This window comes from Nerophis lumbriciformis, linkage group LG04 (genome assembly GCF_033978685.3).
Source record: "Nerophis lumbriciformis linkage group LG04, RoL_Nlum_v2.1, whole genome shotgun sequence".
Classification (NCBI taxonomy): domain Eukaryota; kingdom Metazoa; phylum Chordata; class Actinopteri; order Syngnathiformes; family Syngnathidae; genus Nerophis; species Nerophis lumbriciformis.
Genome location: NC_084551.2, coordinates 68957501 through 68972501, shown reverse-complemented (window position 1 = coordinate 68972501; position 15001 = coordinate 68957501).

Here is a 15001-nt window from a genome sequence, read left to right as displayed (position 1 = left end):
CTTCATCGTCCAGTAATGACTGTGTGGGCCCAAGACGACAACAACAAAACAGAGTTAGCTAAATCACATGTGTCAAACCTAAGGACTGACTGATACTCATCGAAGGCGGATGTCAGGTTCAAACACTGATGACATCTATTAAACAGACAAGAAGCAAGGAATCATGCAGAGACAGAGTTCAATTTGGCTCAATGAGGAGGGACGTATTGGGCTGTACACTTAGATAGGACAGGATAGGATAGGTCTTTATTGTCATTACACAAGTACAAACCCCGTTTCCATATGAGTTGGGAAATTGTGTTAGATGTAAATATAAACAGAATACAATGATTTGCAAATCTTTTTCAACCCATATTCAATTGAATGCACTACAAAAACAAGATATTTGATGTTCAAACTCATAAACTTTATTTTTATTTTGCAAATAATAATTAACTTAGAATTTCATGGCTGCAACACGTGACAAAGTAGTTGGGAAAGGGCATGTTCACCACTGTGTTACATGGCCTTTCCTTTTAACAACACTCAGTAAACGTTTGGGAACTGAGAAGACACATTTTTGAAGCTTCTCAGGTGGAATTCTTTCCCATTCTTGCTTGATGTACAGCTTAAGTTGTTCAACAGTCCGAGGGTCTCCCTTCTGCTATTTTAGGCTTCATAATGCACCACACATTTTCAATGGGAGACAGGTCTGGACTACAGGCCGGCCAGTCTAGTACCCGCACTCTTTTACTATGAAGCCACGTTGATGTAACACGTGGCTTAGCATTGTCTTGCTGAAATAAGCAGGGGCGTCCATGGTAACGTTGCTTGGATGGCAACATATGTTGCTCCAAAACCTGCATGTACCTTTCAGCATTAATGGCGCCTTCACAGATGTGTAAGTTACCATGTCTTGGGCACTAATACACCCCCATACCATCACACATGCTGGCTTTTACACTTTGCGCCTATAACAATCCGGATGGTTCTTTTCCTCTTTGGTCCGGAGGACATGACGTCCACAGTTTTCAAAAACAATTTGAAATGTGGACTCGTCAGACCACAGAAGACTTTTCCACTTTGTATCAGTCCATCTTAGATGAGCTCAGGCTCAGCCTAGCCGACGGCGTTTCTGGGTGTTGTTGATAAACGGTTTTCGCCTTGCATAGGAGAGTTTTAACTTGCATTGACAAATGTAGCGACCAACTGTAGTTACTGACAGTGGGTTTCTGAAGTGTTCCTGAGCCCATGTGGTGATATCCTTTACACACTGATGTCGCTTGTTGATGCAGTACAGCCTCAGGGATGGAAGGTCACGGGCTTAGCTGCTTACGTGCAGTGATTTCTCCAGATTCTCTGAACCCTTTGATGATATTACGGAGCGTAGATGGTGAAATCCCTAAATTCCTTGCAATAGCTGGTTGAGAAAGGTTTTTCTTAAACTGTTCAACAATTTGCTCACGCATTTGTTGACAAAGTGGTGACCCTCGCCCCATCCTTGTTTGTGAATGACTGAGCATTTCATTGAATCTACTTTTATACCCAATCATGGCACCCACCTGTTCCCAATTTGCCTGTCCACCTGTGGGATGTTCAAAATAAGTGTTTGATGAGCATTCCTCAACTTTATCAGTATTTATTGCCACCTTTCACAACTTCTTTTTCACGTGTTGCTGGCATCAAATTCTAAAGTTAATGATTATTTTCAACAAAAAAAAAATAAAGTTTATGAGTTTGAACATCAAATATGTTGTCTTTGTAGCATATTCAACTGAATATGGCTTGAAAATGATTTGCAAATCATTGTATTCCGTTTATATTTACATCTAACACAATTTCCCAACTCATATGGAAACGGGGTTTATACAACAAAACTATGTTTTCAGCACAAACCCGTTCAAGATGAGACAAACAAACAGTGTACAGGGTTACAGAACAGGAACGCTGATGGGTCGCCACAAGGCGCCCCGTAAAAGATGGGAAAAAGGTAAAACGCTGGGGAAAAAGATGAGTAAAAAAATACAATCTAGACTGGGCTCCTAAGGGGGCCTAGTCTGGAGTGGGAAAAAACCTCCATGCCATGCAGACATAAACATGTTACATTTAATCACGACAACTCGCAACAGAGGGGGGTGGGGAGTTTGAGAGTCCAGCTGATCAATTCCATGTCTGATGTTTAGATTTGGAGGACAGCGCAAAGAAAGAGGCTTCAAAAAAAAGTGCAGACAGGACAAAACAAAGAGAGCAAGCAGGGAGAAGAAGGGAGGCGAAAAAAATGCGACCGCCCTCACCGTCGTGTCGTTTTCGTGGGTTTCGCTTGCATACGGTTCAAACCGATATGTCTCAATAGCTTCAGTTTCTTCTTCAATTTGGTTTTGGCTACCTGCCTCCACACTACAACCATCCGTTTCAATACATGCGTAATCTGTTGAATCGCTTAAGCCGCTGAAATCCGAGTCTGAATCCGAGCTAATGTCGCTATAGCTTGCTGTTCTTTCCGCCATGTTTGTTTGTGTTGGCTTCACTATGTGACGTCACAGGAAAATGGACGGGTGTATATAACGATGGTTAAAATCAGGCACTTTGAAGCTTTTTTTAGGGATATTGCGTGATGGGTAAAATTTTGAAAAAAACTTCGAAAAATATAATAAGCCACTGGGAACTGATTTTTAATGGTTTTAACCCTTCTGAAATTGTGATAATGTTCCCCTTTAAAGACAAAACGTATGCTCAGCTTTAAATGACACTATTAGTAAGTTGTTAGTCCAAAAATGTCAGCTTTTACTCATTAAATTACTTTTTAATTTTTGTTTTGTTAAGTGTGTAATAATTAATACACAAAACTGACACTAAGTAAACGTAGGTTTTTTTAGCACTTTTTTTTAACTAAATAAAAAATATATCAAAATGCTTAGATTTTTTTAGTACGTGGCCCTTGTTGAAAAGTTGCGACTCCCCAGTATTATTTTAAAAGGTAAACGGGTTATACTTGTATAGTGCTTTTCTACCTTCAAGGAACTCAAAGCGCTTTGACACTATTTCCACATTCACCCATTCACACACACATTCACACACAATGGCGGGAGCTGCCATGCAAGGCGCTAACCACGAGCCATCAGGAGCAAGGGTGAAGTGTCTTGCTCAACGACACAACGGACGTGACGAGATTGGTAGAAGGTGGGGATCGAACCAGGAACCCTCAGGTTGCTGGCACGGCCACTCTCCCAAACCGCACCACGCCGGTAACATATATTCCCAAAAAATGTGTTAGAATGAAATGCTTTTATCCTTGACTTATGATTTCAAAAGCAAGTATGTTATCTATTAATTTGTACCTTAAATAAATAATAATCAAATCCATATGGAATTGTGTAGCATAATGAGGCGAATATACATGAAAATGTCATATATATTCACTGTAGCAAGCGGCCCTCTGACAGCAGCCATTACTGCAATGTGGCCTTCAATGAAATAGAATTTGACACCCCTGAGCGTGAGTGATAAAACCACACCACTACATTTGCTTTGCGGTGTAAATGTGAATCACAATAAATCAGGCCCGATATTAATAATAAAGCATCCTCCGAGGATGCCATCAAAGCACATAAGAGCACACAATCCAATTAAGAGTGTTTACTCTTTATATTGAAATCCTTGGCTCTTAAAGCCAAGTTGCATGAGGATAAACAACATTGTGTATGCATGTGAGTCATAAACAGTTGTGCAGGGTGTGCATCCTTTCATATTTATGTTTTCACTGTATTGTTCCATCTTGGTAACAGAACTTTGAGTTAAACAGCGTAACTTTGGTTACCGTATTTCCTTGAATTGCCGCCGGGTATCTAGTATGCGCCTGCCTAGAATTACCGCCGGATCAAACTCATTTCGCAAAATAATTAGCCCATGCTTAGCATTACCGCCGGGTCAGAATTACCGCCGGGTCAAATTTGTTTCGCAAAATATTATTTTTATTAGCGCATGTCTAGAATTACCGCCGGGTCAAACTCGTTTCGCAAAATATTATTTTTATTAGCGCATGTCTAGAATTACCGCCGGGTCAAACTTGTTTCGCAAAATAATTAGCATATGCCTAGAATTTCCGCCGGGTCAAACTGGTGACGTCACGAGTGACACTTTACCTGTCATCATTAGCAACAATTAGCAGCGATCGTTTATTTTTTCCTCTCGCTTGCACTTTTAACATGGAGGATTACATATCTAGAATAAAACCGTTTTCTAAACGGGACTTTCAATGGAAGCAGGAGGTAATAATTAAAGGAAGATCTCCATCGAGACAGAGAGACTTTTAAAACTGAAGAAAGATAAGGAAGACTTCTATAAATCGATGCTTTTGTTCAGAAGGAGCTGCGCATGGACTTCATTTATAAGTAAAGGTAAGACCATAATAACGTTTTTTTTTTAATTAAATGTGCTTTTCATGAGGGTATCCTTACATCACACTCAAATTTATAAGCGCAGGCCTAAATTTACCGCATGCCTTTGGTAAGCGCCGGAGTGAGAAGAGGTTTTTAATTAATTACTGCCCCGGCGCTAATTCAAGGAAATACGGTATTTGATAACAGAGTGAGGTGTTTCACTATAGGGTATCGCCTTGGGCTTATATCACAACGGAAGCTCAATGACACGTCTGTCAAGATGACAGACAGGTCGAGCTGAACTCGGGGCGCGCCCCTTATTATTATAACCCCTCCCTCCGACTCATTCAAGATGTTTTTTTCTACCGTGCCTTCAAGGAGGACATTAATGGTAAATGGTAAATGGGTCGTACTTGTATAGCGCTTTTCTACCTTTTTTTTACGGAACTCAAAGCGCTTTGACACTATTTTCCACATTCACCCATTCACAGACACACATTCACACATTCACACACTGATGGCGGGAGATGCCATGCCCGGCGCTAACCAGGCCCATCAGGAGCAAGGGTGAAGTGTCTTGCTCAAGGACACAACGGACGTGACTAGGATGGTAGAAGGTGGGGATTGAACCAGTAACCCTCAGATTGCTGGCACCGCCACTCTCCCAACTTTGCCACACCGTCCCCATTAAAGGTGAAACACCTCACTCCGTTATCAAAGAACCAAGGTTACATTGAGTAAACCAAAGTTATTTTTCTAACTTTGTTCGGTGTTTCACTATGGGCGATATGGTCTTCTCCCGAATTGCAGCCGACAATTTTTTTTTTCTGCTTGCTCTCTTTGTCTTGTCCTGTCTACACTTTTTTGAAGCCTCTTTCTCTGCGCTGTCCTCAAATCTAAACATCAGACATGGAATTGATTAGCTGGACTCTCGACTCAATTGACAAAATCTTTTCGATGAGAAAAAGAGGTTCAGGGGAGCCTGGCTGCCCTGATGGAACCATTGCTGCGGGGTATGTGAGAGATTCCTGGAAGAAATGGAGAATCATGTGCCTCTCAGTCCTTTCCATCGAGGACGTGGAAGACATCGACCTATTTGGAACCGTGATCGCGGCGCACCTGCTGATTGGGCTGGACGTTGCTCTGGTGTATCGTCAAATTCGTAAGACGATGGCAGCCACTCAAGGAGCCCAAAGGCTGTTCGTCGCAATGGAAGGTTTGGGCAGGGCTGTGGGAACACAGACTGTGGCGATTTCTGAACTGAATCGCAAGATGGATCACATCATGGAAAAGCTTGTTGAAATGGGAAAATTGGATATGAGAGCATCCAGCATGGACGAATAGAACAGATAAGCCATTGTAATGTCTGCTCGCGGAAAAAACAAAAATCCTAATCTACGATTTGACTCCCTCGAATGACCTTGACGCTGCAAAACAGAAGCAGGCTGTTCTGAAAACATCCCCCAAGGACACCTCAATGATGGACGCTTTTGACCTCTCTCCCTCCTCAACGACACCTGGGAGTCGAACTTTGCTTGCATTGCATGCAGAACAGCCACAGGCCTATGGACACAACATCACTACACCCAAGACAATGGGCATATACACAAACACACACCCTACCCCCACCCCACGCCTTCACCACAGCTTAATTCCCCTTCGGGGAGATGGACGGTTGAGTAGCGCTTTTTAGCGGCAGCCGGCCTCCTTGGTCCGAAGATGGTACTGGCTAGACTTCCAGATTGGCTGACGTCTTGCGACTGCCCCACGAGCTTTGGAGAGCCTTGCTTGGATGTCCTTTTTCGCTCCATTTTCCTTGCTGATGAAGCACCCCAAGTATGTGAAATCCTCTGTAATGCGAGTGGCATGCCATTGATGGAAATAGGTGTCGGGTTGGTGGTGTTTATGCACATACCTTGTGTATTTGTCATACTTGCCAACCCTCCCGGATTTTCCGGGAGACTCCCGAAATTCAGCGCCTCTCCCGAAAACCTCCCGGGACAAATTTTCTCCCGAAAATCTCCCGAAATTCAGGTGGACCTGGAGGCCACGCCCCTTCCAGCTCCATGCAGACCTGCAGGGTCCGCGTGGAGCAATGTTGTTGTAATATATTGAGTTGGAGGCAATAACCAGGCGAGGTGATGAAGTATGTCTCTTTACTGTAGACTTCAGAACAGACTCACACACTTGACGTCAGGTGTGCAACACCACGTAAATCGTTGGCCAACCAAAAAGTAACCCCAGTACGCTATAGCCAACATTCACCAGGAGATGGCATCAGACAAACATAGATCACTCTATTACATTCCTCCCCTTTTATAATTGTAGAAGTTACTCAAAAGAAATAAACAACCCAACCAAAAAATGCAGCAGCTCAATTAAAAAACTGTACTTAAGCCAAATTCTTTTTTTTTTAGTACTGAACTCTTAACCCTCATTTGTAAACAATAACATGCTTATTATACAAACAGTATTTGTACATCTTTAACACAGATTTTTATACTGTCTTCAGAGATTCAGTTTTTTTGGTGGTACTCGAAACCTTTCTGGGTACCTGCGGATCACTGGTGGGGTTTTTGTTGTGGGTGATCTGGGTTCTGATGATGGCAACTCAGCAGTCCTTGAATCTGGTTCAATGATGAAACTAGTTTGTGTCTGACTCACTGATGGTCCTGATGATGGAACTGAAACAGCACTGTCCAGTTGTACTGATGGCACATTTTCTGTAACTGGTGGAGACTAGATAACTGCCAGTCTCTCCATGTATATATATATATATATATATATATATATATATATACATATATATATATATATATATATATATATATATAAGAAAATACTTCACTTTCAGTGAATTCTAGCTATATATATATATATATATATATATATGAATTCTAGCTATATATATATATATATATATATATATATATATATATATATATATATATATATATATATATATATATATATATATATTTATTTTATTATATATATATATATATATATATATACAGTATATATATATATATATATATATATACAGTATATATATATATATATATATATATATATATATATATATATATATATAGTATATATATATATATATATATATATATATATATATATATATATATATATATATATATATGAAATACTTGACTTGGTGAATTCTAGCTGTAAATATACTCCTCCCCTCTTAGCCACGCCCCCAACCACCCCCCCACCCCCCACCTCCCGAAATCGGAGGTCTCAAGGTTGGCAAGTATGGTATTTGTGGTGTTGATATTCAGGCCCAGTGGCACCGCTAGGGATGTTGGGCCCCATGAAAAGAATCTTTACAGGGCCCCCAACACAGTGTCATTATTTTTTCTGTATTATAATTTCATCATCATTAGGGGCCTCCCTGGGCCCCCCTCCATCATGGGCCCCTAGAATCCGTCTCCTTTACCCCCCCTTTTCGGCGCCCCTTTTCAGGCCTGTCTGCTTTGCGTAGATGTTTACGCTATGAGTTGTCTCCTGTAGATGATCTCCCTTTGAGGACAAGGCCGCCAGGTTGTCAGGAAAGTCCAGATCTTCTAGGTGGTAGAAAGGTGTCCACTGGATTCCTCTGGGTTTGTCTGCTGTAGTGTTGCGCATGATCCAGTCTAGGGTAATTAAGAACAATATGGGTGACAGGATGCAGCCCTGCCGTACACCTGAATCTACTGGAATATTTGAGAGTGTCTTGCTGTTGATGATCACACTATATTCAAAGTGGTTGTAGAAAAGACTGATCAGGGTGATGATTTTGTCCGGAATTCCATATGACCTCAGGATGTTCCAGAGGGTCCCTCTGTGCACGCTGCCAAAGGCCATTCTGAAGTCAATGGAATTTATATATAATGGGACATAGGATCCTGAGTAGTCCTGGGTTCAATCCCGGGCTCGGGATCTTTCTGTGTGGAGTTTGCATGTCCTCCCCGTGACTGCGTGGGTTCCCTCCGGGTACTCCGGCTTCCTCCCACCTCCAAAGACATGCACCTGGGGATAGGCCCCTCCCACCTCCAAAGACATGCACCTGGGGATAGGTTGATTGGCAACACTAAATGGTCCCTAGTGTGTGAATGTGAGTGTGAATGTTGTCTGTCTATCTGTGTTGGCCCTGTGATGCACCCGATTGTAGCTGAGTTAGGCTCCAGCACCCCCCGCGACCCCGAAGGGAATAAGCGGTGGAAAATGGATGGATGGATGGATGGATGGGACATAGGGCTGGGCGATTATATGAGTGAACACAAACAATTTGAGTTCGATCACGGTGATCAGCTGTTAGCATATATCCTCGATCAAACATGGCGGAAGAGTCTGGTAGAAGTTACAGCTAGAATTCACCAAGCCAAGTAATATATATATATATATATATATATATATATATACACATATAAGAAATACTTGACTTTCAGTAAATTCTAGCTATATATATATATATATATATATATATATATATATTTATTTTATTATATGTATATATAAATAAAATAGATACTTGAATTTCAGTGTTCATTTATTTACACATATACACACACATAACACTCATCTACTCATTGTTGAGTTAACGGTTGAATTGTCCATCCTTGTTCTATTCTCTGTCACTATTTTTCTAACCATGCTGAACACCCTCTCTGATGATGCATTGATGTGTGGCACGCACAAAAGTGCTTTCACCAAATGCACTAGAATCTCTCCCTAGCATGGCCCAAAACCGGTCAATCTTTGCTTCCTGAGGAAGATCTTCACTGCCAAGCACTTGGTAGTCCACTACTTCTTCCCGGAGGCTATCCAGGTCCAATCGCAGCTGCGGCTTGGAACTTACAAGCGTATTTCTTCATCTTACTCTACGAAAAACACGTCGAGAGTCCAGCTGATCATTTCCATGTCTGATGTTTAGATTTGGAGGACAACGCAAAGAAAGAGGCTTCAAAATAGTTCAGACAAGACAAAACAAAGAGAGCTAGCAGGGAGGAGAAGGGAGCGGAAAAAAATGCAACCGCCCTCACCAGAGGCAAGACAGAATAATAATAAGTTTCCCCTAAAATGTACAGTTTAAATTTGCCACAATATGTGATTCGGCGCTGAACAAAATCATCATAAAAGCGATTATTTCTTCAACTGATAAGTGCCTGCAGTTTGTTATGTAGTTGGAGGGGTATTTAATTTGGTATTCTTCACAACACCTTTTTTAATGAAGAAGAAGAAGAAGAATGAGCGCATGGCGTTAGACAATTAGCAAAGCTCCTGTTCATGCGGCAGTCAACATAATAGCTTCCCATGCGCCAAGCGTGCTGAGTCTGCAGTTTTGGACAAACAATTAATTTCATCCTCTTCCTTTTTTTTTCCGGGAGCCTGTCCTTCTTGTCATTTAACAAGGCCAAAATAGACTCATGTTTGCGACTCCCTCCCGGCTCTTTGACGGGGGGAATAAAAAATAAACAAGGCCTACTGTAGCAGGGCCCCGCAGTCTCATTTACAAAGACGGCGGTCCCGTTTTAAGTTGCGCACCAATTAGAGAAAATACAAGTCAGCAGAAATGGCTGGTGAGGCACTAAGCGGTCGGTCCGCTCGCGGATCACGACGGGGAAGCGGGCACCTTGTCAGGCTTCATTCCGACACTTGCGGCGTCCATTTTTCATGCTGTTGTCCCGAATGTCTCTCTGTGCGATGCTCAGCGTTGGGTATTAATTACTCTACGCGGGCCTGAGAAAAGGAAGGAAATAACGTCATGATGAAACAGCAATTATGTCTCCTGCAGTGTTTTTGTTTTGTTTTGCAACCGAAGCAAAAGTTAGCATCATAAGTCTTGGGATGCTGAGCAGCAAATTGTGACATGATAAACTTCAGCAGCAAAGCAGCAAATAACCCAACCATGCCATTAGAAGCACTCTTGTCCCTGTAAATAACATTCTTACCTTTAATGGTTGTCGAAGCACGACTTGATTGATTTTGTACACAACTTTGCGGAATCAGGTAGAAACAATAACGTTTCGGTAAATAAATATCAAAAATAAGACTGTAAATATGAATATAAATGTAAAAAGATTTGCATCACTATATTAATACACAATTGCCTATGTATTTCATTATTATATATTTATATATTTTTAACGTACACTGATAAGAAAAAAAATAAAAAATCCATCCATCCATCTTCTTCCGCTTTTCCGAGGTTGGGTGGCGGGGGCAGCAGCCTAAGCAGGGAAGCCCAGAGTTTTCTCTCCCCAGCCACTTTGTCCAGCTCTTCCCGTGAGATCCCGAGGCGTTCCAAGGCCAGCCGGGAGACATAGTCTTCCCAGTCCATAGTGGATCTAACATAATAGTGTGAGAGTCCAGTCCATAGTGGATCTAACATAATAGTGAGTGTCCAGTCCATAGTGGATCTAACATAAAAGTGAGAGTCCAGTCCAAAGTGGATCTAACATAATAGTGTGAGAGTCCAGTCCATAGTGGATCTAACATAAAAGTGAGAGTCCAGTCCAAAGTGGATCTAACATAATAGTGTGAGAGTCCAGTCCATAGTGGATCTAACATAATAGTGTGAGAATCCAGTCCATAGTGGATCTAACATAATAGTGAGAGTCCAGTCCATAGTGGATCTAACATAATAATGAGAGTCCAGTTCATAGTGGATCTAACAGCCACTTCGTCCAGCTCCTCCCGGGGGATCCCGAAGCGTTCCTAGGCCAGCCGAGAGACATATTCTTCCCAACGTGTCCTGGGTCGTGCCCTAAACACCTCCCTAGGGAGGCGTTCGAGTGGCATCCTGACCAGATGCCCGAACCACCTCATCTGGCTCCTCTCCATGTGGAGGAGCAGTGACTTTACTTTGAGCTCCTCCTGGATAGCAGAGCTTCTCACCCTATCTCTAAGGGAGAGACCCGCCACCCGGCGGAGGAAATTCATTCCGGCCGCTTGTACCCTTGATCGTGTCCTTTCGGTCATAACCCAAAGCTCATGACCATAGGTGAGGATGGGAACGTAGATCGGCCGGTAAATTGAGAGCTTTGCCTTCCGGCTCAGCTCCTTCTTCACCACAACGGATCGATACAGCGTCCGCATTACTGAAGATGCCGCACCGATTTGCCTGTCGATCTCACAATCCACTCTTCCCTCACTCGTGAACAAGACTCAGAGGTACTTGAACTCCTCCACTTGGGGCAGGGTCTCCTCCCCAACCCGAAGATGGCACTCCACCCTTTTCCGGGCGAGAACCACGGACTTGGACTTGGAGGTGCTGATTCTCATTCCAGTCGCTTCACACTCGGCTGTGAACTGATCCAGTGAGAGCTGAAGATCTTGGCCAGATGAAGCCATCAGGACCACATCATGTTTAAAAAGCAGAGACCTAATCCTGCAGCCACCAAACCAGATCCCCTCAACACCTTGACTGCGCCTAGAAATTCTGTCCATGAAAGTTATGAACAGAATGGGTGACAAAGGGCAGCCTTGGCGGAGTCCAACCCTCACTGGAAACGTGTCCGACTTACTGCCGGCAATGCGGACCAAGCTCTGACACTGATCATACAGGGAGCGGACTGCCACAATCAGACAGTGCGATACCCCATACCTTGACTTCACGAGGGACACGGTCGAATGCCTTCTCCAAGTCCACAAAGCACATGTAGACTATATATAGTGTTAGAATAATTGTATCTAAGTTATCACAAAACGTTGTGTTACATTGAGTTCCCGGCGAGAAGACACAAGCTGTCTTTAATCCTACCAAGCAGAAGGCTTGGTAGGATCTCATCCTCCACTGTGTAGGATGAGAAGCAACATGAAGGTGTTCTGTTTCTTTCATGTATTGTAATCAACAGAAATATATTGTCTGACCCAAGAACTACAAAGCGGAAAGGACGCGGGGCCTGACTCCCCTCCAGGCACCGCTTGTTTGAACTGTTTTACGACCTTTTCTGTGAACCGTTTATGACCTTTTCTTTGAACTGTTCTGTAACCAAAGGAGATGGCTGTTTACGACCCTTGTCCCTTAGAAACAGCTGTTGCCATGTAATCAGGGAAAGTCCAAACAAAAGAGGTGGCGTACAATTTTTCACCAGAGCGTGCTGGAGACTGTACAAGAGTACAGCCCAGACGTTTCTCCTAAAATTGAGCCAAATTTAAATCTGTCCCTGTTTAATTCCTTGCTTCTTGTCTCGTTTTATTAGTGAGAATATACTTATTTTTAAGGTATTTTTGGTTTCATTGAGGTTAGCTAATTTGACTTGTTTTGGAAAGTCTTGACAAGTCAAATTTTCTTGTTCTATTGGCAGATACTTTTGCTTAGTTCAAATAAAATACTACTAATTTTTGTATTTTTTTTTTCTTGTTTTTGAACACTGACTTTTTGCAGTGTGTGTGACATGTTTGTTGACCTTTTGTGCTGGTTGAACTTTTTTTTTTTCCTGCACCATGACTCGGGAAGGTTGTTCGGATTGTGGTCATACGAGTTAATGCTGTGCATGTGGTCTCTGGCAAGTACACTCTGTGGTCAGTGGCCTGAGTAACTCTGATGAACATCTTGAAACCCTTTTTTTTTAGATAAAGTTTATTTGTGTATTTAATATTTGTTTACTTACTACACTGCAAAAACTGAAATCTAAGTAAGATTAAATATGTCAAATAAGGGTGATATTTGCTTATTTTCTGTCTGATAAGATAATTCTTCTCACTAAGCAGATTTTATGTTAGAGAGTTTTACTTGTTTTAAGTGTTTTGGTCTTAAATGATCTCAGTAAGATATTACAGCTTGTTGCTGAGATTTGATGACCTATATTGAGTAAAACATGCTTGAAACTAGAATATCAAGTGTTGCAAAGCTGTGTCATTAACACTCTCAAGTATAAAACTACTTTTTTAAAGTAATCATTTCTTACTTCAAGCATGAAAAAAAAAAATCATGATGCCGAGCGCATATCATTATGTCAAGATAATGGCACTAGCATTTACTTCATTTAAGAATATTTTTCAACATATTGAGCAAAAAGGTTTGTTTTTTTTCTATCAAGAAAAGTGCACTTGTTATTAGTGAGAATATACTTATTTTAAGGTATTTTTGAGTTCATTGAGGTTAGCTAATTTTACTTGTTTTTGAAAGTCCTGACAAGCCGAATTTTCTTGTTCTATTGGCAGATCATTTTGCTTAGTTCAAATAAAATACCCCTAATTTGTGTTTTTTTTTCCGTTTGTTTTTGAACACTGACTTTTTGCAGTGTGTGTGACATGTTTGTTGACTTTTTGTGCTGGTTTTAACTTTTTGTTTTTCCTGCACCATGACTCGGGAAGGTTGTTCGGATTGTGGTCATACAAGTTAATGCTGTGCATGTGGTCTCTGGCAAGTACACTCTGTGGTCAGTGGCCTGAGTAATTATGATGAACATCTTGAACCCCCTTTTTTTTAGATAAAGTTTATTTATGTATTTAATATTTGTTTACTTACTATGGTATATTATTTATTTATTCACTGTTCTGTTACAGAGAACAATACGCTCAGCCACTTCCTAGTCCGTTTCGGACGTGCTGTAATGAAACAACTGGAAATATGTGATGCATTACATTGTGTATCGTATGCATGTTGGAAATAAATTGAAACTGAACAGAACTGAACTGAGTCACTCAGGTTGTCCAATAAGACGGCGCCTATCAAACTGGCAGATATTGAAATGCAATATGCAAACACTGGCGGGCCACATTGAGAGTTAGGCTGTAGTTTGAACATCCCTGTTCTACGCTGTTGTAGTTGACCATTTTTAGAAAAACACCTCAATGCTGACTTTTTGACAATATGTTTTTGTGTCGAGATCAAAGCCCAGTTGACACGCTCGCATTTGTTGCAAATCCAGCACAAATCCAACAGTGGGGAGTCTATTGACACAGCCATGACGACGCAACTTTTGGCACGGAATCGATCCGCTGAATCGCCTCCTTATCGCTATAATCACGCTGCCTCCGGTTGGAACTCAAGATGAGATTTACGGATTAGAGAAGCCTGCGAGGCGAGTCAGCAGACTGGAAGTTTGCCCTACCTGACGGCGATAAGCTCGCCTTCTTCAGAAAGGATGCGGCAACATTCTCTCGCCGCCTCCGACACCCCGCCAGTTAAGCCGGGTGATGTCTGCGGGGTGCGGAGCGCCTGCGGATAACGCTGCACATCTGGACGTGGCCTGCAGCTGTAGCGGCGGGCGGCGAAGTTCAGGAGGATTTGGCGAACGAGGCGGGAAGGAAAATGTGTCTGCTTTGGAAAAAGTAGAAAAAACAGCGAGTGACAAGAATGAAAATGGTCTCCTCCCTCACTGGCCGTATTATTAGGTACCCTTTTAAGCGACGGACACATTGATCAGACAAGCAACAGCAATGGTAGAAATCCCAGCGTGTAAACTTCAACACGAATCTTGGTCAAAAATTTATAAGTAAATATAATTTGTGCATACATTTAATAGTTTGTTTTGTATTAAAGTTGCGGACTTTGTAATGTCTTTTGTATTTGTGTTCCTGTCCTGTAACTCTGCCGATCAAAGCTCGTTTAATACATGTAGCGCTAAATTTGACCAGGAGAGGGCGATACTGCTACACCTTAGGTTTAACTGTCCATCCATCCATCCATCTTTTTA